General features: G+C 33.4%; 1 long non-coding RNA gene and 1 pseudogene across 1 annotated transcript in view; one reads left to right on the plus strand and one right to left on the minus strand.

Moving 5' to 3' along the window:
* Positions 1 to 9,743: 9,743 nt before the first annotated feature.
* LOC109488380 lies at positions 9,744 to 10,250 on the minus strand (annotated as a pseudogene).
* A 2,369-nt stretch (positions 10,251 to 12,619) lies between these two features.
* LOC105242345 overlaps positions 12,620 to 25,996 on the plus strand; it is a 29,431-nt gene continuing 16,054 nt past the window's right edge. Inside the window, exon 1 of the long non-coding RNA XR_002141357.1 lies at positions 12,620 to 12,679. This is a non-coding gene — a long non-coding RNA (uncharacterized LOC105242345). The remainder of the gene's footprint in view (positions 12,680 to 25,996) is intronic.

The following is a 25,996-nucleotide window of genomic DNA, read 5'->3' on the forward strand; positions in this document are numbered from 1 at the left end:
GAATGTCAGAGACATTACTGCCTGTGCTCTCCTCTAGGGTTTTTATGGTTTTAGGTATCACATTTAGGTCTTTAATCCATTTGGAATTTATTTTTGTGTGTGGTGTAAGAAAATGGTCCGGTATCATTCTTTTGCATGTAGCCAATCTATTTTCCTAACATCATTTGTTGAAAAGACCATCTTTTCCCCATTGGATATTCTTTCCAGCTTTGTAAAAGACTAATTGACCATATAATCATGGCTTTATTTCTGGGTTTTCTGTTTTGTTCCACTGATTTGTTCCATATGATTTATGTGTCTGTTTTTGTGCCAGTACCATACTGTTTTGATCACTACAGCTTTGTAATATATCTTGTAATATATCTGGCTTCTAATATATTTTTTTAAAAACTAACAGCTTGAAAACCATGTGAAAAAATTGTGCCATTTAAATGAAGCAGTATGTGCGTGGGTGACTCAGTTGGTTAAACAGTAGACCCTTGGTCTTGTCTCAGGTCGTGATATTGGGGTTGTCATCTCAGCTGGGCTCTGCACACAGAACAGAGTCTGCTGGAGATTACCTCCATCTTCCTCTCCCTCCCCCACACCTCTTCCTCCTAATAATTTACCTCGCTCTCTTTCTTTCTCTCTTAAAAATAAATAAGATCTTTTGGAAAAAAATGAAGCAACATGTTTAATTGGGGGGGGAGTACAGGTATTTTTATAAACATGGTGAAATAGTCTCCTAAGATACTGGGCAGCTATTAGCACATTGTTTTGTTGATATCAACATGAATTTTAGATAGCTTCTTCTTTTTTCACCCCACATAGAATTTGTAGCTATTTTTAAATTTTAGCTAAAGTCTGTAAGAGTTTAGCTTCTTAAACACTTAATCTTAGGTTCTACTCTACATATGTTTAAAATGCATGTAACTTTATACATGTTGTGGAATCTAATATAAATAGATCTTTATATAATTTAACCATGAATAATATTAATTGAGGGTAGAGAAAAAGTGTTGGTCAGCTAAATGGAAATATCTTGCTTCATTGTAGCAACATTTAAACTAGTGAAGAAAATGATATACAAAATCTTTACTTAATATTCATTGTGGACATCAAGACCTGGGATTGGTGATGAGCCATCTATATTGATTTCTGATTTATATTGGTTGAACATACTTTAAATAGAGCAGTTACTGGTACATGCATTAAATAGGCAGAATTCTAATTCTTTTTTTTTTTTTAAGATTTTATTTATTTATTCGACAGAGATAGAGACAGCCAGCGAGAGAGGAAACACAAGCAGGGGGAGTGGGAGAGGAAGAAGCAGGCTCATAGTGGAGGAGCCTGATGTGGGGCTTGATCCCAGAACGCTGGGATCATGCCCTGAGCCGAAGGCAGACGCTTAACCGCTGTGCCACCCAGGCGCCCCCAGAATTCTAATTCTTAATAATTCTCTATAATGAGACCAATGTCTCCTAACCAGTTAAAATAGCTTTGGTTTTACCTGAGTCATTTTGTTCTAAAGAAGTGTGTGTAGAAAAACTAGCTTTTCCTATCAGTTCCCAGGAACTAGGAATAACCTGTACATTTTAAAAAATATCTCCTCTCTGACCCCTGAAGGTGAGAGAGTACACTGGTCTGTGAAATATTGGATCACTGCTTTCCTCGAATTATGAGTTTGGCAATGTTTGGAAGATGGAGGTAGGAAACTTGAAGCTCATTTACATAGCTTTTTCCCCCAAAGGGTCAGAAAATATCATTTGCCCATATTAAAAATTGGTGTTTGTTGGAAGGCCGAAATGTCTTCCTCTGCAACTGCTATCAAGTCGCTCCCATGTCACTGAGACCAGGATGTTGTCTTCATATTCTCAGACCTGAAGGTTCAACTCTATTAGGCTTCAAGAATGGATTCACGTTACCCAGATGACAAGATTCTGGTTGACACGTTAAAAGGAAAATTCCTTAACCTGAGGAATGGGTTCACATATTTTTTGTATTTTAAATACTAGTTTATATCCCTTAGCATACTCCTTTCTCAGTATTTGTGTACTTGGAAAATCAAGTTTTTATCAGAATGTTGCTTAATGAGCAAAAAATTGAGAAAAAGGTGTGGTGGTCTTGTAAATTCTTTCCCTGTGCTGAGGCACATTTGATGACCTCTGATTATTCTAAAGATTAATATATTAAGTACCTTATGTGTTTAACAGATTACATAACACTCCCTTATTCAATTCTAGTTTATTATGGTGAGATGATGTTTTGTCTACTTATTAAGAAGCACATTTTAAAATGCAACAGAGGCAGCTCAACCCTGAAAAGATTGATATACTGTTTATTGGCAAGTTTAATTTTCTCTGTTACACAACAGAGGAGGAAGGTGTGATCAGTTATTGAAAATTTAAAGAGCTATATTTTCTTGGTTGGTTCAAGTAAAGTGTGTAACTGTGAATGTAAAACTATATGCATAATTCAAGTCATAAAAATGTTTAAAATATTACTCCTATTTGAATCTAAAGTGTTACATAAATGCATAGAATATAAGCTTGCTAATGAAAAGCATAGGCAAAAGCAAGTAGTGTAACTGTTTTTTATGTATAAACTCTTTGCTGTGTGCTTTATATGTGCTTTTACATGCATTATAGCACTCCAGTGTGCTTCAAACATTTTCCTTCTTTTGTGCTTACAAAAATCCTGTTAGGTTTTTGAATAGGTAAAGACATGAAAGTTCAAAGAAATTAAACTAACTACATTTTTTTAGCTTATTATCTCTAAGTACCCTTCCTCTCTCATACATATATACACATGAAGTGTCTTTCACAAACATTACTGTTTCCCAATTGTTTTTGTAACTCACTTTTTAAAAAGATTTTATTTTTGAGAGAGAGAGAGAGCAAGCATGAGTGGGGGATGTGGGTGGAGAGGGGCAGAGGGAGAGGGAGAAGCAGACTCCCCACTGAGCAGGGAGTCCTATGTGGGGCTCCATCCCTGGACCCTGAGATCATGACCTGAGCTGAAGGCAGATGCTTCACCAACTGAGCCACTAAGGAGCCCTTGTTACTCATTTTTGATTAGTGCACATATTTGTAGCAAAGGACCAAATATTTATAATTTGAGCATGTTTATGATATGATAATATCACAATAGTGTTTATAGTGCATTTTAGTAGTACTTTTTTTTCTTTTTTTTAAAGAGCGTGCACAAGTGGATTGCGGGGGAGGGACAGAGGAAAAGGGAGAGAGAAAATCGTAAGCAGGCTCAAGTCCACGCCGAGCACAGGGCCTGATCTCACGACCCTTAGAGCATTGACCTGAGCTGATATCAAGAGTTGGTTGCTTAGCTGACTGAGCCACCCAGTTGTCACAGAACTTCTTCTTAATAGATTCAACTACTTCCCTTTAATAGGTTCCCAAAAATGTGAAGANCATTTTAGTAGTACTTTTTTTTCTTTTTTTTAAAGAGCATGCACAAGTGGATTGCGGGGGAGGGACAGAGGAAAAGGGAGAGAGAAAATCGTAAGCAGGCTCAAGTCCACACCGAGCACAGGGCCTGATCTCACGACCCTTAGAGCATTGACCTGAGCTGAAATCAAGAGTTGGTTGCTTAGCTGACTGAGTCACCCAGTTGCCACAGTACTTCTTCTTAATAGATTCAACTACTTCCCTTTAATAGGTTCCCAAAAATGTGAAGATGAGTTAAAGGACATGAGCATATTTTCACCTTATAATGCCAACCCTTTTTGAAAGTAATAGAACAATCCATGTTGATGAAGACTTATTGAACTAAGTTTTCAAATGTGATTGATTGAGGCAATATCTGTTTTACTTTTACGACTTCATATTTTTGCTTATACTACTGATTTTTAAAAATGCATAAACTTATAAGAAATTCATTAAATATATTTTCTCAGTCACTGATATATTTTTGATACACTAAAGTGAAATTATGTATAATTATGAAGTTTCTGTACAACCGTAATTTTTATCTTAGACTGTTATCTGTCTCTGTAGAATTAGACAATATTTTTATTTTCCAATGTTTATAGTCTGTTCTTTAGAGGAAAAAAATATAGTGTGGCAAGGTGATAGGCTAAACATTTTTTTTCAAAGTTGCTTGTCTTCAAATACCTTTTTATGAGTTTTCTGATATTATAGTTTATGCTTTTCTAAATTATACTCACAGAAATAATGGATACCATTATTCTGCATGTGTTTGTATTCTTTTTATTCATGTCTTAATACTACATTTTTATGTTGGTTGAATTTACATATATCTGATAGATATACACAAAAAGTAAGCTATTTAAATAGCTGATTCATTTTCTTTTCTGAACGAACTTTGGAATTATTCTGGAGAATCTCAAGATAAAATCTTCTAAGGTTTGGATTAAAACCCTTCTAGGGTTTGGATTAAAATGTGCTAGCCCTAGCAGTTAGCCATCTTTGCATTATCCAGTTTTCTATCCAAGGATATAAGGTATCTTTCCATTTATTCAATTATTTTTATATTACTTAATAAACTTTTATAGCATTCTTTATAGAGGTTATGTTTCTTGGTCCTATTCCTTGTTAAATATAGTCTGTGGCGTTTTATAGTTCCTGTAGCCAAACTCTTTTTATTGTTTACTCTTGGGATCCTTCCTGGTAGATGGTTATCTGTCACAACTGGAATCACTTTTCATTGTCTTCTGGGCTGCTCCCCACCACACACACATTGAATGAGTCCTCATACTGACTAAATTAATCTTGAGAGCTCTATTTTTAAAGGTCTGGCATTCTCAATTAAAAAAAATTAAAGAGCAGAAGAATCTTTTGAGACTGAAGGAGAGATGATATCAACTATAGCTTTAAAATAAAGCTTTTAATGCTATTGTGGCTTTGAGAATCTGTTCAGCAGGTTTTCAGTTGGATAACTCTTTTACTTAGAATGCTGTTCTATCCCACTTTAATTTCTGAAACCCCACCCTTCGAACCATGTCTTAAATAACCTCTATGTTAGGTCTTCTCTGTTAACCCTTCCCAAGACCTCCCATGCAACATCCTTAAATTCTCTCTGCAGAAACACATAGAATGTGTCCATTATTTCATTTTAGGTATTTCTATGCATTTTCTCTAGATTGGCAAAATACTAGATTCAATATATAAATAGTTGAGTGAATACATGAATAATGAGTAAGCTACCTACATAAAATGATCTCTGACCGAACTACAAATATTTTCTTAGTGAATGCTACAGAGTAGCAAAGAGGAATGCTTGCTGTGGTGGAGGCTTTAGGTGAGCTCTGTAAAACTTCCCTTGAAGAAAATATTCAAGCTACACAAATTTAATTTTCCATGTCTGATCTGTACCATATATATATATCTATGTACCATAGATATATATCTGTACATATATATATCTGATCTGTACCAAATATATATATACACACATATATACACACACACAAATATATATAATTTCTAAACAGTTTACATATATGTATTTGCTTAACTCTATTTTGGGCTATTTTTTTTTGCACCCGTTTTGCAGATTTGGGAACTGGAGGAAGAGGGTTTAAGTAACTTGCCTATGGGCACAGAGCTTCTAAGAGCCAAAATATGGATTAGAAGCTAGATGGTCTAATTCCATAATTTTTTTTTAGACAGCAAACTCTAATATATGGCTTCAGCACATCTTACCAACAAGAAATGATCAGTATTTCCTCTGTATAGTGTCATTATAATTGGCCTGTTAAATATTATTTGGCTAAGTCCTCTTCAAAATCCTTCTAATGTTCGTTGCTAATTTGTGATTGCTTTATTTGCAACAAATCAGATACAGTCGTGTTACTACTTAAAAAAAAAAAAAGTTAAAAATCTGTCTGAGGACTGCAGGACTACCTGAAATTGCTTGCATTATATCTTAACTGAAAAAAGGTACTTAACCTGGATTAGTAGGCTATTTTTTTAAATCTCTAACTAAATTTTTTATACCTATTTTGTTTTGGCTCTTTCAAACAAAGGATAATTGCAAGAATGCTACAATACTTTAATGAAATGTGCTATATACCTTTTCCAGATTCAAAAAATGTTTGCATTTTTTTTCCAATTGCTTAATGTGAGTAAACAACTACAATGCTGTGTTTATTTATCCTTAAATATTTCAGTGTGCATTTCTTATAAATAAATAACTCCTCTTTCATGAGCAAAGTAGAATCCTCAAAATCAGGAATTTATCACTGACATGATACAATTTTGAAATCTCTTGTCATCTTTCAATTTAATTTTTCTACAGTATCTTTTTTTTGAGGAATAAATTTAAGGAAATGCTGTTTTATGTTTGCTTTTGATAAAATTCTAAGCTTCAGGAAAAAATATGAAACTATATAAGGCATTGGTAATTAACTCATATGGGTACCAGCAATTGCTTTTAATTTATTTAATAACTATATTTAGGTTGCATCCCTTGTCATATTCTTCCAGTTTGAATTCTCCATCTAGTCCAGTTATTCTAAGAGTAAGCAAAACAAGATATTAAAATCAATCCTGCTGGGGCACCTGGGTGGCTCAGTCAGTTAAGCATCTGCCTTCAGCTTAGGTCATGCTCTTAGGGTCCTGGGATTGAACCCCACACTGGGCTCTGCTGAGCAGAGCTTCTTCCTCACCCTGCCTAATTATGTGCTGTCTATCTCTGTCAAATAAATAAATAAAATATCTAAAAATTTTAAAAAATAAAATCAATCCTGCTGATAGCAAATATTTAGCCTCTAATATTTAAGTTTTACTAACTAGTAGAAATGACATTAAAATCTATTTTAAATAAAACTTTCTAAATGATGCTATATTTTTACTTCAAGAAATCCAGCCAGATTTTTCTTTTCATGGTTATAAGGAACTAACCTGATAACCATGTATATCAGTGCATAATCAAATATATCTGTTACTGAAAAGTTAGGTAAAAAATTTGTAAGATGTAATAGTTTTATTATGTATTAGATAATGTATTACATGCATATATTTATGTACACATACATATATAATGATTTAGCATATTTTTAAATGATGAAGCCTTTAGAATTCATTTTCTTTAAAATATTGTTTATTGTTTATGTAATAGCCTTTATATACAATAACTATTGCCTAAGCTAAAACACCTTTGGTTGAGTGAAAATTTAACTTGGATGACAAAGACTGTAGAGTTACTTTGTATATGTAATTAACTGGGAGGTAAGACATAGACAAAATGGTTAAAGGCTTATAGTTATGCACATTTGTACTTGCAAAGCTCCTTTAATATCAAATAACAAATTTAGTCCAAGAAAAAAGAGGTTACTGAGCATAGCACAAAAAATTATATAAATTTACAATTTGATAAAGTGTTAGGGAAGTATAATTACTTTCATAATTATGTTTTTATTAAATATGAACAAACTAAAATACAGAATACTAACACTCTTTGGGTGCCTGGGTGGCTGAATCAGTTGAGCCTCTGACTCTTGGTTTTGGCTCACGTCATGATCTCAGGGTCATGAGATCCAGCCCAACATCTGGCTCCTCACTTAGCATGGAGTCTGCCTAAGACTCTGTCTCCCCCTCTGCCTCTCCCTCCTGTGCACTCTCTCATGCACGCATGCTGGCTCAACTCTAAAATAAAAATACTCTTTAAGCCTATGTGTTTTTTACAAAAGTTGTTACATACAACATTTGTACAGAAAATATAGACTAAGGAATCTTTATTTGTGCTTAAAAAGCTATTCGTAATTGAGTATATATACTAGAATAAATGTTTACCAAGATATTTTAGTATATTTTTGACTTTTGAAGCTTTAAGATTATAATATCTGCAAAAAATTTCAAAATACTTAACAATGGTTTTCACTACATTGGTACAGGCACTCCTTAAAGATTTTATTTTTTTATTTGAGAGAGAGAGAGCACAAGCAGAAAGAGAGTGAGAGGGAGAAGCAGAATCCCTGCTGAACAAGCAAGGAGCCCAATGCAGGTCTCGATCCCAAGACTTTGTGATCATGACCTGAGCGGAAGGCAGATGCTTAACCCACTGAGCCACTCAGGCGCCCTGATACAGGTACTCTCTAATTTAGAATCTCTGTAGTTAGGTATTGAGACATAATCTTCAAAGTATCATGTTTGGTAATGTTAGAAATTGAGAAGTTTAAACAGCGCAATGTAAAAACTTTAGTTGAAAGTTTGTCATCCCTTGATAGGTACAGGGAAATATAATTTCAGTTCACTCAGATATCCTAACAAATAAATTTGACAAATTTAACTTTTACATAGATTAATTTTTCAATATTTTAATCTAAATTAAAAATAAAAATTGAGGATGGGAGGGCTAAATTGAAATGTGGTTTAGTTTGGTTTTATTAATTTAGCAAAAAGAAATCTGGCAATTTGGAGTTCTGCCTTTTCCCTTTTACAATTTCTAGGTTATTTGAGAAGTTACTTTAAGGATATATTCTCCTTTCACTTTATGCTCTTAAAGTTTTTGCAAGTCAGTTTTAACACTAACAAATTGAAAAGGAAATGAAATAATAAAATTTTAATTTTTCATTCTCATTAAAATGTAAAAATGGAATACATAATAGAAAAACATACAATTTGTACCATAAGCACGACCTTACTCAGATGTATTTTTGTTTAAGGAGAAAGCCTTAGACTTCTAGGTTCTGGAGTATGTGGGTTTGTATTTTGCAAATTTTTTGGAGTTCCATTATTCCAGAAGTAGTTACATAAATAGTTATGAAATTAAAACATTTTAGAAGATTTCTAAATTATCAAAAGGACATACAAAACAACCTCAGGGACACCTGGGTGGCTCAGTCAGTTAAGCGTCTGCCTTGGGCTCAGGTCATGATCCCAGGGTCCTGGGATGGAGCCCCTTCTCTGTCTCCCCTGCTCAGCGGGGAGTCTGCCTCTCCCTCTGCCACCCCCCTACCGCATGTGTGTGCTCTCTCTCTCTCTCTCAAAATCTTAAAAAACAAAACAAAACAAAACAAAAACCACTTCATAATTATATCTACAATTTTTGAACACTAATATTCCAGGCTTTATCTACTTCCTAAGTTTTTATTTCTATTTCTATCATATCTAATAGTTTCTTATTTAATCCTGTTACAACATTTGAAGGTATCTTGTGTCCCTAAAAAACAGAAAACTAAAGATTGTAAAAATTAACATTTTAAATACCACATCAATAAGCAAGCTACAGCACCAATATTTGTACGTAAATCTGTACATTTAAGCATTTTAAGCAATAGCAACTTTTAAAATTAGATAATTAAAATGAACACATCATTGTATCATAATTTGAGGAGGTTTTGAGTATTAGAAAACAGATTGGCATTAGTTACTTATCTGGCATAGTTACTTCATGTGGATAATCATGGTAATTTTCACTTCTAGGCTTGCTCTCTTTGTGGTCTTCTTTAAACAACCTCAGAATTTCCTGTATCATTGAGAGAAAGATAGAAATTTCTTAAATAATAGGCAAACAGTGTCTAATAATTTTTCTCAATTTATATAATTATGCTTATTGTGGATAACTTAGAAGACACACTGAAAAATATAGGGTCAAAATTACCTAATGCCGTATAACTATAATCCCTGTGTGTACATGTTGCTATCTACGTTTCCAGAAAAGAGCTGGGCTACAGAATCAGGCAACTTTGACAGGGGCTGCAGAACTACCTTTTATATTTAAAGAATTCTTTCAACAAAAAATGTTTGATAACATTCGCATTGTAGTGAACTACACTGAATATCTCATAGTTTGTCATCTCCAAGTGTTCTCCAGGGGCTTGTCCATATCCCTGGGCAGAGGAGGAGGCACAGGCTCATTCGGGATTTGCACTTGGATACAGCAAGTCTGATGAGTCCAGCGAGGCCAGTCCCATCCTGGGTCATGCCTCCAGCAATGGCCATGCCCAGTTGTCCATCTTTCTTCATGGCCTTGTCAATGAGCCATTCTAGCTCCTTGGCCTGGAGCTGTGTCTGCAGCTTTGTTCTGGAACTGTATCTGCAGCAGCCCCTGCACATACTTGAGTGACTTCTAGTCTTTGAGGAGGTAGTTGCCCTGAGTCAGGTAGAAGACCTAATCCCGCTGTTCCCCTAGTGCAGTGCCTTCATGGATGTCCTTGTACTTACTTCACACCAGGCACACTCAGACTGCATGCTCTTGGGCATGGAGCCTGCTTCCTTCTCAGACTGAAATGTCTTCTCAAACTTCAGCAGGCCATCCACAGACACCAGCTTGTTCAGCATAGCCTCCATGGTCACTGTCCCCACAATTCTCATACCTCGGTTGCTATCATGCTGCCGTCTCCATGACTCAAGAGTTTTCAATTTGGGGATGTCAGCTGAGTCAGAATTCAACCCAACAACATATCTATTTACTGCAAAATATAACAGGCATTTTTCTAATATGTTAGTAGAATTATTGTCTCCAACATCTGTTAAATAGTAATGCTTGAATTTTGGAGAATGTTTAGTTTGTTTAGATGCAGTGGTTCTCAAGGAAGGATGGCATCACTCTCTTAAAGGGCATTTGTGAAAGAATGGAAACATTTTTGTTCTATACTTGCAAGTATATGTAATAAAATTTTGAGGACAGGGTCAGGAACAGTAATCATTTTATAATAAGAGGGGCATTCCTATATAAAGAAAAACATCTCACACAAAATACCAAAGACTTTCCTATGAGAAACAGTAATATGCAGTGTACATTTTTTTTATTTAGAAGTGCTGTGTCAAGCAAATGACAGGAGTTAGAATAAAATATGAAACATCTCCATGGAGCTATAATACACGAAGAACTGTCAAGAAGAGATAACAGGGAAAAATTGCAAGTTGTAAGTAGAGACAGTATGATGTGGAACTGCCTGGAAAGTGAAATGAAAGAAAGTTGAAGATCAAGGACTTGTTTTAAAATGCAACTTTTTTTTCTGTAATGATGGAAAGTCAAATGACTCTGTAAACTATAATACGTAACACATAGTAACCCCTTAATAGTTGTGCATTAATGATAATAATGGTTGTGGCTGGAATTGGAGATACATTTTAAAATCCACAAGGAAATGTGAAGTAATATAGTCTACCTTTAAATGTTATATGAAAAAGGCTTCTTGGACATTTTTACAATAGGATTGTGCCTTGAAAAGTCTTTAAGGAGTTGATGCATCCCTTGGGTTAATGGAATTTATCTATTGAGACTGCGTGAAAAGAAGTAGCCTTGCTTTATTGTACCTAAACCAAGAGGATTATTACTAGCTTTAACAACAACTGTGGAGAATAAGTAGAGCAGGAATACCAATGTAATTAATCAAGGACTTTTGGTTGGTTGATTATCTTAGAGTTTTTTTCCCTCATACTTATTCCTTATCTGCTCCTACTGCATAGTCCCTCATGGGTTTCCATTTATCCCATCTCCCAGAGTACACCCTGATAAAGATCTTAAAACGAATCTCAGCTTGTTGGAAACATGATCTGTTTTCCAAACTTCGTGAAGCTTTTTATTAGGAACAGCTTTAAAGCTTTGTAGAACTGGATACTGACATTCCGTAAGCCAGTGTTCCTCAGCCACCAAACTTCTTTTAGGACTGCTGTACTATGCTTGCTTTCCCAAATACTGGATAGCATGTCAGGGCTGACCAGGTCTAATGACTTACATCTTAGAAAACAGTAGAAAATGATAATATTCTTTATAACCTTGAAAATGGAGAAATAAATGTATAATCCTTTGGGTTTTTTCTCTATTATAATCAAGCTAGGGAATGTTCAACCAGCCAGGGAAGTGCAGATACTAAAGGTTATATGTAACATATGTCTTTACTTTAACATACACAAAAACTATTCATTTATCTACGGGGCTGGCACTCCACAGAAGATAGATTTACTACTGATAAATTTAAGAGGGGTAATAAATAAAACCCCTTTTTGAGAAAAAACAGGTTTTATCTGCTCCTTTTTGAGTATTAAGGAAGAAATATGTTTTTAAAACCAACGCTGATTTTTCTGGGCAAAATCAGAGCATTGGTCTTTTAATTGAAGGACTTGACTTAAATTTTGGGGTTGAACAATTATTTTTTTAAATCTTGAGCCATAAAAACAGCATAATCTTTGTTTAAAGTAAATGATATATCATAAAGTTAATGGCTTTTCTATTGGGAAATCCTTCCTGTGTCTCTCTGATATAGTAGTGGTCACAAGTAGAGTTGCAGGCTAAGGACAAGCACGTAATTCCAAAATTCTTCTACCATTTCTTCCCTAAGTTTAGATTAAAATATTCTATATAGGAACAGAATCTCAAGCACTTGTCCTAACACTACCTATTTTTGCCTGGCACAAAACATACAGCAGAATGTTCTATATAGAACATTAGTTATTTAAAAAGACATATTCATGGATAATATCAAATTAAACTAGAGAGTCCTATCTGGACTTGTACTTTCTAAGCCCACACATTTGATCTACAGTAGTGAAAATCCAGTCTCAATATAGTTACAAACCATTGCAATAAAAATGCAAGATCCAAATTTATAAAAGCACTAAAAATTTAAGCCATCCCCTTGGTGATGCAGTACATGCTAGTTTACACAGGAAATGCCACTCAATTTATTTCTCAATGTTTTATTTTTTTCCAGGTTCATTATTAAGCATTCATCTATCTTCACCTTCTGAGTTTGAAGCAGAGTGAAACAAAGGTATCAATAGAATTAAGAGTTTTAGTATTGATATATTAATAAATGAAGATCAAGAACTTGGCTTACTTAAATGTGTGGCCACAATGTGCTTCCTAATAATTCAACCCAAATACACACGAGCACTCAAAACTTCAGGCCTGTTATTTGCAAGGAGCAGAGTGTGCCACCGTTAGTTTATGTTGTGATGCAAAAGCACACTTGATCACCTTTCTGTGGTAATGTGAAGAATATAAAGTGCCCACCATGAACATCTATGTGGAAAAGACGTGTTAAGGTTATAAAGGAGACCTTAATCATGAAGTATTGAAAATGCTATATTGGGCTACAGAATAAGATGTCTTAATTCACATAAATATTGTCAGGGCACCGTTATGTACCAGCTGCTGTTTTGTTTGGGTTTTTTTTTTATTCTTGAGATCTAGCGGTAAACTGGGCAAAAATCCTTACACATTCAGTTTATATTCTAGTGACAAAAAGGTATATATTGCATGCGTAAAATAGAAAGCTTGTGTATGACAAGCATCAAGGAGAAAAACATGAAGTTTTGTATGATGTTATGTGATATCTGCAAGATGCTGAAGTTATTGCCATTATGGCCATGGAAGCTCTCACTAAGAAAATGATCTTTGAGTGTAAGCATTTAAGAAAGTGGGGGAATAAGCCCTATTGATATCTGGGAATAGCAAGTGTGAAGGCTCTGGAAAAGCAGCTTGCAGGTTGCCAGAAATTGGGAGGAGGCAAAGGTAGAAGGATAAAGTGTTAGGAAATATGTCCAAAAGCAATAGAACTAATTCATGCAGTGTCTTAGAGGACAACAGAAGAACTGGATTTTCTCTGGACAAGAAAGGAAATAACTAAATTGTAAGCAGGGAAATAACATGACCTAACTTATATTTTAATAGAATGAATTCAACTGCTATGTTGATAATAGACCAAAGAAGCAAAAAGATGGAAGCCAGAGACAATTAGGAGCCACCAAAAAAACTATGAGAGACATATTGGTGTCTTGAAACAGAGTGGTAGCAACAGAAATGTTGGGAAGTATATATATTCTTTATATAAGTCCAAGAGCATTAACTGGAGGATATTTTTGAGAAAAAAGGGAAGAGAAATATATCTTTTTTAATTGAATGAGGGAGTAGCCATGCAAAATAATCAAGAAGAACAGAATTGATGGGAGATTAATGGAGGGTAAAATAACTTTTTTAGAAAAGTTTTAGAAGCCTACTAGACACGCATGTAAAATTTTCAAGTAGTCAGTTGGGTATGTAACTCTAGAGAGTCTAAGATGCCTTGCTTAGAAATATAAATTTAGGATTCATCAATACATAGATGCATGTAAGGACATGCTATTAGATGACATCATTTAGGGAATTAGCATAGATATCAAGATTAAAAGACCAAAAACAAGTCTGGAGAACCCCAGTGTTAATACAAGGTATAAGTAAAAGTGACTTTGCAAAGGAGTCTGAGAGAAAGCAATCCTAAGAGATGATGCAAATTTAGAGTCCTGGAAGCCATGTGCAGAATATGTTTTGAGAAGAACATTATACTATGTTCAAGCAAGATAAGGATTGAAATTGACTGCTGTACTTAATAAATGAAGACATTTGTTAAGAGCCATTTCGGGGTATGGTTGTGGTTGCAAAAGTTATTTAAGTGTAAAGAGAAAAAGGCAAAATAAATTTGAAGCATAATCAAAACAACAGAAACATCTCACCACAACCTCTACTGCCAACCTAACTAACAAAGTTTGAGTAACAAAAAAGAACACTTCGGAAGACCTGTACACTGCAAACTAGGTCACTGATGAAAAAAATGAAGGTGATATAAAGAAATGGAAAAATATTCAGTGCAAATGAACTGGAAGAATTATTATTAAAATGTCTGTATTACCCAAAGCAATATACAGACTCAGTGCTATCCTTACCAAAATTCACAGAAATAGAACAATCCTAAAATTTGTGTGGAACCATAGAAAACCCTGAAGAGCCAAACCAATATTGAAAAAGAACAAATCTGAAGGCATTATTCACTAATTTCAAGCTATACTACAAAGCTGTAGTAATCAAAACCATATGGAACTGGCATATAAAAACAGATCAATGGAACAGAATAGGGATCCCAGAAATAAACATGCATATAAGTCAATTTATGACCAAAAAAGCCAAGGATATGCAGTAGGGAAAGGATGGTCTCTTCAATAAATAGTGTGGAGAAAACTGGACAGGTTGCATACTAAAGAATGAGACTGGACTGCTATCTTACACCATACACAAAAATTAATTCAAAATGGATTAAAAATTTGAATATAAGAATTGAAACAATCAAATTTTTAAAAGAAAACATAGGTGGTCATCTATGTCACATTGGTCCTGGCAGTGAATATCTAGATCTCACTTTAAAAGCAAAGACAACAAAGAAAAACAAATGAGACATCAAACTGAAAAGTTTCTATATAGCAAAGGAAACCAAAAAAATAAAAAGACAGCCCACTAAATGGAGAAAATATCTACAAAGCCTATCTAATACCAAGGTTGATATTCAAAATATATAAAGAGCTTAGACACAATAGCAAAAATATCTGAATAAAAATGGGCAGAAGACCTGAATAAATATTTTCTCTAAGGTACATGAAAAGGTGTTGAACATCACTAATCATCAGGGAAGTGCAAATCAAAACCATAAGGAGATATTGTTTTGCACTTGTTAGAATGGCTATTATCAAAAAGGCAAGAAATAACAAGTGTTGAAAGGGTGTGGATAAAAGGGGACCCTTGTGCACTATTGGTGGGTATGTAAATTGGTGTAGTCATTGTGGAAAGAGTATGAATTTTTTTTTGAGAAATAGAAAAAATAGAACTGCCATATGATTCTGCAATCCCACTTCTGGGTATTTACCTGGAGAAAATGAAAACACTAATTCAAAAAGATGTGGAATGTTCACTGCAGCATTATTTACTGAATGCAAGATATGTCCATTGGGGGTTAATGGATAAAGTAAATGTTGTATATACATACAATTGAATATTATTCAGCCATAGAAAAATGAAGCCTCGCTGTGCGTAACAACATGGATGGAACTTAAGGTAATTGTGCAAAGTGGTAAAAATGGGACAAAGACAAATTCCATTCTATGTGGAATCTAAAAAACAAGGCAAGTGGACAAGCAAAATAAAAATCATAGATACTGAGAACAGAATGCTGGTTACCAGAAGAGGCAATGATATAAGTGAAGGGGATTAAAAAGTATAACTTCCAGTTATAAAGTAAGATATGGGAATATAATGTAGAGCATGCTGACTATAGTCAATAGTACGGTAAAGCATACTTGAATGTTGCCAAAAGAGTAAATCCTAAAAGTTAACTTTTTAAGATGGCATATGGCAGCTAGACTTACCATAGTGATCATTTTGTAAGGAGTATAAATATTATGTTGTACGAACTGAAACCAATATATTGTTATATGTCAATTATCCCTCAATTAAAAAAGAATAAGAAGGAATACTTATGTGTCAGAAGAGCACACATATGCAAGGAAAGTTTCCCAGTAGAAGAGAGAATTAGTGAATTTGAAAACAGGTCAATAGGAAATACACAAATTTCTCCAAAGGGGGGGCGGAATTGATTACAGAGGAAAGAGTATAAAAGAAAAACAGGGCACAGTGGAAATATTTATCATGTATATAATTGGAGTCGTGAAAGGGTTGAGTAGAAACAATATATGAAGAAATAGACCTAGCAATTTTCAAAACCTGATAAAGGGCATCAGCCCAAAAATTCAAGTTATGAGAACCCAAGCAGAGAAAGAAAGGAAGAAAGGAAAGAAATATATGTATCAGTAAAATTTTCAAAAAACATACACAAAAAGAAAATCTCCAAAAGCAGCCAAGAAAGTAGATCAATAAATTGTAGTGTATTCATTCAAACACTTATATGTAGCAAATCCCTGAAAGAATCTCACAAAATGTTGAACAAAACAAACCAGACATAAAGGAGCATATACCCTTATTTCATTTCCGTAGAGTATAAAGATAAACTAAACCATGATATTTGAATCCAGAATAGCATCTACCTCTGGGTAAACTAGTAATAGGATGGCTCTCAAAAGAAGTTTCTGGGGTAGTATTCTAGATTATATTTCTTGATGTAGTCTGTGGCTCTATGTGTTAACTCTGTAAAGCGTGATTTGGTCCCATACTTAGTTTATATATGTATGCATATTTATGTTTTACCTCATAAATATTTTACAACATTTCTATTAGTAAGAGAAGGGATAGAAAGTAACAGATTTCTCTTTGTAACTCTCCTATCCTGCATTTTTTTTTTTTTTTTTGCCTCAGGAGGTCTTGACAATCTGAATATACACATTTGGGATAGTATTTCAAATGTTGTAGTTAAGGTGAGATTGAAAACCTCTTTTGGAATTTCTACTAATTTAGGTCACAGATACAGCATGTAGGACTACTTGCATTTGGCATTCTAAGCAGGATGAAGAAGCTTTTTACAAATCAAGAAATATAGAACAGCTTTAGAGCTCAAGCAAAACAGTAGCATGAAGGTCATATATATTGTCAGAGACATTATCACAATTGTTATAAGAAATGATCTAAACTTGTATGTAAAATTACAACTTATTAGAAATAGAAGATGGTCCCTCAAGGATTCCTGTCCCCTAACGTACATGTTCTGTGTAACTATTCCCCTTTGAGTTTGGGTAGATATTGTGAATCTGGAGGTATATTCACTTCCTTATTTAGGTTACATCCTTTGACGAAGCATTGGGATAAACAACTCCATAATTATGTTATGATAAATATATATACTCTGTCATAGTAGAGTTAAAAGGAATTACTTTGCTGGCCTTGATGATGTAAACTACAGTGTTACTCGAAGACCTATGAGGGGAGGATGATGGCAAAGAAAGGGTAGTCCTTTCCTAGCAGCTTGCAAGAAAACAGGTTCTTCAATATAAAACTACAGACAAACAAACAAACAAACAAAAACTGACTTTTAGCGAGCTTGGAAGAGGACCTAAAATCTGAGATGAAAATGCAGCCAGCTTTTTGATCTAAGACTGATGAGACCCTTGAAACAGAGGACCCAGCTAAACAATAATCAGACTCTACCCAAAGATAATATGAGATAATAATGGGTTTTTTTAGTGCAACTGTGGCAATTTATTACTCACCAAAAGAATAGGAATACTATATAGAGGAGTATAAATTTGAGTGGATGTATATATTCTCAAGCAAATGAAGTACTTCATTAGATGTGCTATGAAAGATGCAATCTTACAAAAACTCTTACTAGTTCATCAGTTTGCTCATTACACACATTTGGCAGTCCTTTGGCTTTTACAACCTAACTGTACCATATTGACTTTACAAAAACTAGCTAGAGGGACAAATCCAGCTATCTATAATGGCCAGTAACTTATGAGGTGGACAAATATGAAAGCTTTATGCAACTGACAGGATTCATAATGGGTTGTTATAGTCTTATCCAATTAAAAAATCTCTCTTGATTGTTTGAATATCAACTAAATGGAATATATAAGCAGTTTTAGAGAATGATACAAAATGAAAGAATAGCAAACAGAAACAATAGAATCCATGAGGAAGCAGAAGGCTTGAAGTATAGGTGTGCTATAGAGATTAATAGAATACAAACAGTGAAGGAACTAGGTCATGAATAGAGCAACCTGCTACTCTTGGGGCATTAGACCTGCTTTCCATATTCATAATATGCCAAACGCTATATAAAATTCAAGGTCTTAAGAAGTCCATCTTGAGGTTTCTTAAACATTTCTCTGTGCAGTCATTCAGTGAATCCCCTTTAAATAACATAGCCTGTAATTTACTTTTTACAATTCAATAGAATACAACTAAACACAAACCATGGGCGAAAAGGGCAAACTAGATGATTAAGCAATTAACACAGGCAGAAACACAAATTATAAATACATGGAATCCAATCTTTTGTAAAAAATGCAAATTTAAGCAAGCATGAGAGCATGTTAAAGTTTCAAATTAGCAAAGATGTAAAAATAATATAGTATTAAATTTTAGTAGGTGTGTGATTAGGTGGTGACCTTTATAATTCTTTGGGTTATAAATTACCAAAATAATAATTGCACATTTGACCAGAAATTCAAAATACATGAATTGATACAAAGTGCTGAACACTCAAAGTCCTCCTAGGCAGGTCAAAGAGTATGAATAGAGTGAATAAAGTGCTAGGCATAAGGCAATAGGGAATAGTGGCAATTTCATTAATGAATCCTGACTAAAGGGATTTAGATTCAATTATAATGATATTTGGGGAATGATGTTAGTGAATGGTGAAGTAAGAACCTCAAAAATTCTTGTCATCTGTAAAAACAAGAAAACTGGAAAGAAATTTGTTAAAGTCATCTTTTTAGAACTCTGGAAATTAACCAAAGACTTGCCAGAATCTGAGGCTTACTTATTCAAGGAAAACTGCTAAACCTTGTTTTCAAAAGGAAATTATGTCATTCAAAGAGACAAGATATTATTTCCCATATATGGGGGGAAAGAAAAGGAGTCAATATAAACTGTCCCTGAGGAAGCCCAGATGTTTTACTTAATAGACAAAGATTTAAACCAATTATTTTGATAATATACAAAGAGCAGAAGGAAATAGTCTAAAGACTTAAGGCAGATATGGGAGTAATATTTAAGCCAATAGAGAATATTACAGAAAATAGAAACTATAAAACAGAACCAAAAGAAATTCTAAAGTTGAAAACTGTAAATAAATTTAAAAATTTCATTAGATGTCACAGTAGCAGTTCTGCATAGGTAGAGGGAACAATCATCCAACTTAAAGAGTCAATTGAGATTATTCAGTCTGCGGGATCATTTTTTTTTTTAATGAAAATAAGTCCCAGAGTTCTATGAAAATTAAGTGTACCAGTAGGTGCACAGTGGGAGTTCCAGAAAGAAAAGAAAGGGATGGACAAAAAAATATTTGGAAAAAAAAAGTTTCTGAAAATTTACAAAATTTAGTGACAACTATTGATCTATGCATCTATAATATTCAGTGACCTATGATTAAGATAAATTCAAAGGGATCCATGAGACAATAATCAAACTGTCAAAGATCGGACATAGACTCTTGAAAGCACAGAGAAATGACTCATCACATTCAGGGGCTCCGCAATAAGATTTACAACTGATTTCTCATCAGAAATTATGGAAGCCAGAGGCAGTGAGATGAAATATTCAGAATTTTGAAAGAAAAAAAAAAAAGACCTGTCAACTAAGAATTCTTTTTTTTTTTTAAGATTTTTTATTTATTTATTTGATAGAGACAGCCAGCGAGAGAGGGAACACAAGCAGGGGGAGTGGGAGAGGAAGAAGCAGGCTTCCAGCGGAGGAGCCTGATGTGAGGCTCGATCCAAGAACGCCGGAATCACGCTCTGAGCCGAACGCAGATGCTTAACGACTGAGCCACCCAGGCGCCCCAAGAATTCTACATTCAAACTAATTTAAAAAAAAAATGAGGGAGCAATTAAGACCCACCAAGATAAAAATAAGAAAAATAGTCCCTAAATCTTCTGTGTAAGATATAATATAGGGTCTTCTTTGGCTGAAACAAAAAGACACTAGACAGTATCTCAAAATCACTTAAACTAATAAAGGTAACTAAACAGGTAAATAAACAATAGTGTAATTGATTTTTTGTTTTTGTAAAACTGCTTTTTCTTCCTATCTGATTTAAAAGACAGCTGCATGAAACAATAATCAGAGATATGTTTATGGAAATATAATGTATAAAGGTGTAATATATATGAACATAAAAGTATAAAGGAAAGAGGAGGGAATGAAGCTGTATTGGAATAGATTTTTGTGTACTGTTGAAATTTAGTTGCTATTAATCTAAACTAGATTGTAATCATTTTAAGCAATCACTAAGCACACTATATAGTAAAAGAAATGACAATTGTGTTAAATTGGTATACTAGAAAATATCAATTTATCAAAAAGGACAGTAATGGAGGAATAAAGAAACAGAAAAATCCGTAAGGTATATAAAAGTCAATAATAAAATGACACATAAATTCTACCTGTGTCCTCTGAATGGATTAAACAATACAATTAAAAGACAGATTGGCACACCATTCCACAGCAGCAGAATACATATTCATTTTAAGTACACTGGGAACATTCACCAAGATAGACATTGTGAGGCCATAAAACAAATTTCAATAAATTTAAAAGGATATAAATCATACAAAATGTGTTCTCTCAGCACCAATGAATGAAGTTGGGAGAAAATTTGAGAAAGTCACAATAATGTGAAATTTAAGCAGCAATTTAACCAATGCATCAAAGAATAAATCACAAGGAAAATTAGCAAAAGGTGTCAATGAGTGAAAATAAAAACATTAATTTGTAAGATGTAGTTAAATTTGTGCTTACAGAAAAAAATTATAGTTCTTATAAACACATACGAATGTTTTAAAATAATGTAGTTTTCACATAAACTAGAAAAATTGATAAGTATTAGAGCAGAAATAAATGTATTATAGAATAGAAATAATAATACAGAATAACAACAAAACCAGTTAGTTTTCAGGAATTAAAAAAATCAACAAATTGACAAAATTGACAAACCAAGCAAAGATGTGAGAAGACACAATTTCCTAAACTCACAAATTAAATAAAGGAGGTTACTGAAATAAAAAGTATTGTTAGAGAATATTAGGAACAAGTATATGCTAAAAATTATATTACTTAGATAAGATAAAGTGGACAGATTCTTAGAGACAAAAACTACAGAAATGCACTCAAAAGAAATAATCTGAATAGAACTACAGGAAGTGCAGAAATTGAATTAATAATCAAAATACTTCCCACAAAGAAAATCTCATGACCAGGTTTCTTCTCTGGTGAATTCTACCAAATATTTAACACTAATATCAATCCTTCACAAATGCTTACAAAAAAATCAAGAGAACTCATACCATGGTATAAGTATCACTCTGTTACTAAAACCAGATAAAGACATTATAAAGAAAACTGACCAATATCTCTTATAATATAAACACAGAAATCCTCAAAATAGCAATTCTAATTCAGTAACACATAAAGGGGTTATGCAACATGACTTACTGGGATTTATCTAAGTAATGCTAAGGTAGTTGAACACACAAAAAATAATCATTGTGCTATACATACTGAGTAATATACTAAAAGATAAAATATATGCGATCTTAATTGGTAAAGAAAAAGCATTTAGCAAAATCCAGCACTCTTTGATTAAACACACACATACACACACACACACACACACACCAAACTAGATACATAGGGAGCAACCTCAACATAATAGAGGTCATCTACAAAAACTAACAACACAGTCATAATGGTGAAAGACTGTAAGCTTTCCCTCTATAACTTGAAACAAGCAAAGATATCTGCTATCACTACCATACTTGAGATTGTACTGAGGATTCCAGCCAGGGCAATTGGGAAGGAAAAGGAAAAATGTCATTCAGGTTGAAAAGGAAAAAGTAGAACTAGGTCTTTTTGCAGATTATATGATACTGTATATTGAAGTTGTTAAGAAATTCACATAAATACACATTATTAGAGCTAATAAATTCTGCAAGGTTGAAAGATACAAGATACAAAAGTATTTCTGGGGCACCTGGATAGCTCAGTTGGTTAAGCATCTAACTCTTGGTTTTTGGCTCAGGTCATGATTTTGGGGTTCTGGGTTGGAGCCCTATGTGGAGCTCTGTGCTCAGTGGGGGAGTCTGCTTGAGATTCTCTTTCTCCTCTCCCTCTCGCCCTGTCCCTCCCCCTGCTCATGCATATTCTAAAAAAAAAAAAGTTAATTGTATTTCTATACACTGGCAGTAAACAATCCACTGAAAATAAAATTAAAACAATTCAATTTTAAAATAGCATCAAAACCAATAAATTATTTACGAATAAACTTAGTAAAAAAGTATAAGATTTGTATGCTGAAAATTACAAAACATAGAAAAAAAATAAGATCTAAGTTAGTGTAAAGATATACCATGTTCATTGATTGGAGTTACTATTGTCAAGAGGGTAATACTCCCAAATCGATCTATAGATTCATTGCAATCTCTATCAGCATTTCATTTGACCTCTTTGTAAAAATTGACAGGGTGATCCAAAAATTCATATAAAAATGCACATAACTCAGAATAGCTAAACAAACTTGAAAAGAACCACCACGTTCAAAAAAAATAAAACTTCCTTATTTCAAAACTTGCTACAAACCCATAGTAATGAAGATTTTGTTCTCCTAGGATAAAGATATACATACAGTTCAATGAAATAGAATTGAGAATCTAGAAATAAAGTTATATAAAACTATGGCCAATTGATTTTTAACAAAAGTGCTGAGATGATTCAATAGATGAAGGGTTTTTTTTGTTTTTGTTTTTTTTTTTAAGCAAAAGATATTGGGGGAACTGGCTTTTGAACTGTAACTTGGGTGCCTAATTTATACCATATGCAAATTTTAATTCAATATGAATGAACAACCTAAATCTTAAGAACTAAAATTATAAAATTCTTAGAAGAAAAAATAGGTGTAAATCTTTGTGACTTTATATTAAGCAGTGGTTTCTCAGACATGACACAAAAAGCTCAAGCCAACAAAAGTTGATAAATACAACTTTGTGTTTCAAAGGACACTATCAAGGGAGTTTTTGAAAATACAATCCACAAAATGGCAGAAAATTTTTGCAAATTAAATATTGGATAAGCGTCTGGCATCTAGAATACTTGAAGAATTCTTATAATTCAACAATTAAAAGACAACCTAGTTAAAAATGCAGAATGTATTTCTTCCTTATCCAAGAGAGATATACAGATGACAAATGAGCACATGAAGATATGCTAAACATCAGTTATTAAAGAAATGTAAGTCAAACTATATAGAGATACCACTTTACACCCACTATAATGGCTATAGTAGTAATTTTAAAAAGGCAATAATAAGTGCTAGCTAGAACGTAAAGTGAATGGAAATCTCATACACTCCTTATTGAGATGTAAAATGGACCAGCCACTTGGAAAACTCTCTGGTTTTTCCTCAAAAATTTTAAACATAGAGTTTATTGGATCCAACAATTCTCTTAAGTATATGTCCAAGAGATTTAAAACATGGCCATGCAAAATATCTTCTGCAAAAATGTTTATAGTAGCATTATTCATAATATCCAAAAGTGAGGATAACCCACATGCCTATCAATTGACAAATGGGTAAATGAAATTTGGCCTATCTATACAGTGAGATATTGTTCATTATAGAGCCATCAAAAGGAATTGAGTACCAAGACGTGCTATAACATGGATAAACATTAAAAAACATTATGCTAAATGAAGGGAGACAGACAAAAAGAAAAAAGACCATGTATGTGTATTAATCCTTAATAAAGAATAGATCCTTCATTGTGTAGGGACTGAATAATGTTTTATGAGAAGAGAGGAGGGAATGATAGGGCTTTCTTTGAAGATTTTCCCTTTAAATGCCCAAATATATGTCTCCCTTTTAAATGGTCATATACTTCTATAATGGAGATTTGGCATGCACTGACACTGGTTAGATTTCTTATTCTGTGGTCATTTAAAATAGTGTTCATGGTGCACCCTCTATTTACAAGGCACTGCTCTGCAGTCCTTCAAGGAGCTTAGAGATTTTGAGGATCCCAGAAAAAATTGTATATAATGATATATATATGATATACACAAACATTATCTACATCTGAATGATATATACACTGATATATATGAATAAGTAAAATGTGTCAAGTGACAGTACTTTCAGAAGAATATATATTATAGTAAGTTGGAGTGGAGAGAGGGAGTTGGAGAGAAACTGTTGAGATATTTACTCAAGTAAAGTCAGCGAGGCTGGGACAGAGAGCAATTCAAGTCAAGGGAGTCAGCAATGAATATAGATGCAAAGGCAGGAAATACACCTGATGTGTTAGAAAAACACTGAGGATGAGTGATAGTTCTTATGAAATGTTCTAGTGGGGAGAAAATTTTAGATAGATTGACTCCACTTCTTGAACTTTAGGGCTTCATTAAGGATTAATACACATATATCCTTCATACACTCAGTAGTATAGCACTGTTTCTCAAACCTGAGTAATATGTGAACAGCCAGTGTTGACTATTTTCTTATGTAACTTGAATATGCACAAATGCAACATTTAATGCTTCCAGCTTTTGAAGAATAGTATATCAAATCAAGTGTACTTGTCAAATATGAATAAAAATCTTAACATTCAAATTAACAGCATTAATATGATGAATGACATTTGGAAATCACTGCTGCTGACATGACTGATAATGAGTATTTCATCATGGGCTCTTAATTCTGGAGGTTTCTATGGTTGTGTGACACAGTATACCTCAATTTTCCCACTTCTTTTCTATACTGGAACTATACAGTTTTCTGTACAGGACATTATTTTTCCCTTTACTGTAACTGAATGTGTCACAAAAGTAGAATATTCAACTCAATGCTTTTATTATTAGCTCAGGAAAATTAAAGTAGCATGACTTAGTGCCAACATAATTGGCCACACAGACGAATGTGGTCATTGAAATTTTTTTTCAGTATTGATTAAAAGGTGATAATATAGATAATTCTGCTTGCTTAATTTTTTCTTCCAGTTTATTATATTAAAAGCCACAATTTTTAATCATAAAGATCTTGCAGAATTTCACAAATATGAGGGTGGACCTCAGTTTTAACAAATAAAGCTTTATAGTTATATACTTTTAGATATATATTTAATGAGTTATTCGCATAAAACTGCTAGGAACATATAATATTTTTCTAACAATGGAAGATTCTACTCGTGTTCTAATTTTGGAAATAAGAAAAAATGAAAAGAGAAAAATTGATAAATGTAGTACTAGGTATTTTGAGTTTGAGATATTAATAAAATATTAAAATGGAGATGTTCTCTATATAGGAAATAAAAGGAGCCAGTTGTTGCAAACAAAGACAATAAATTTTTCTTTGCTAGGTTTACTCTATTTCTAAAGCACATGTGAATATCTTCTTTTTAATATAATAGCCATATGTTATCCCAACATAATTCCCTATGCTTTTCTTATCTCCTTATAACAAACCCTAGAAAATCATTTGTTTCCATTAATTCTACTCATCCTGTATTTGACTCTTCTCTTCTCCACAAGCCTGAGATTTACACATAGTTTTGTGTAGGTTTTTTTGCTTCCCCAAAGTTACTTAAAAAAAAATATATATATATATATATATATATATATA

This window comes from Ailuropoda melanoleuca, chromosome 11 (assembly GCF_002007445.2).
Source record: "Ailuropoda melanoleuca isolate Jingjing chromosome 11, ASM200744v2, whole genome shotgun sequence".
Taxonomy (NCBI): domain Eukaryota; kingdom Metazoa; phylum Chordata; class Mammalia; order Carnivora; family Ursidae; genus Ailuropoda; species Ailuropoda melanoleuca.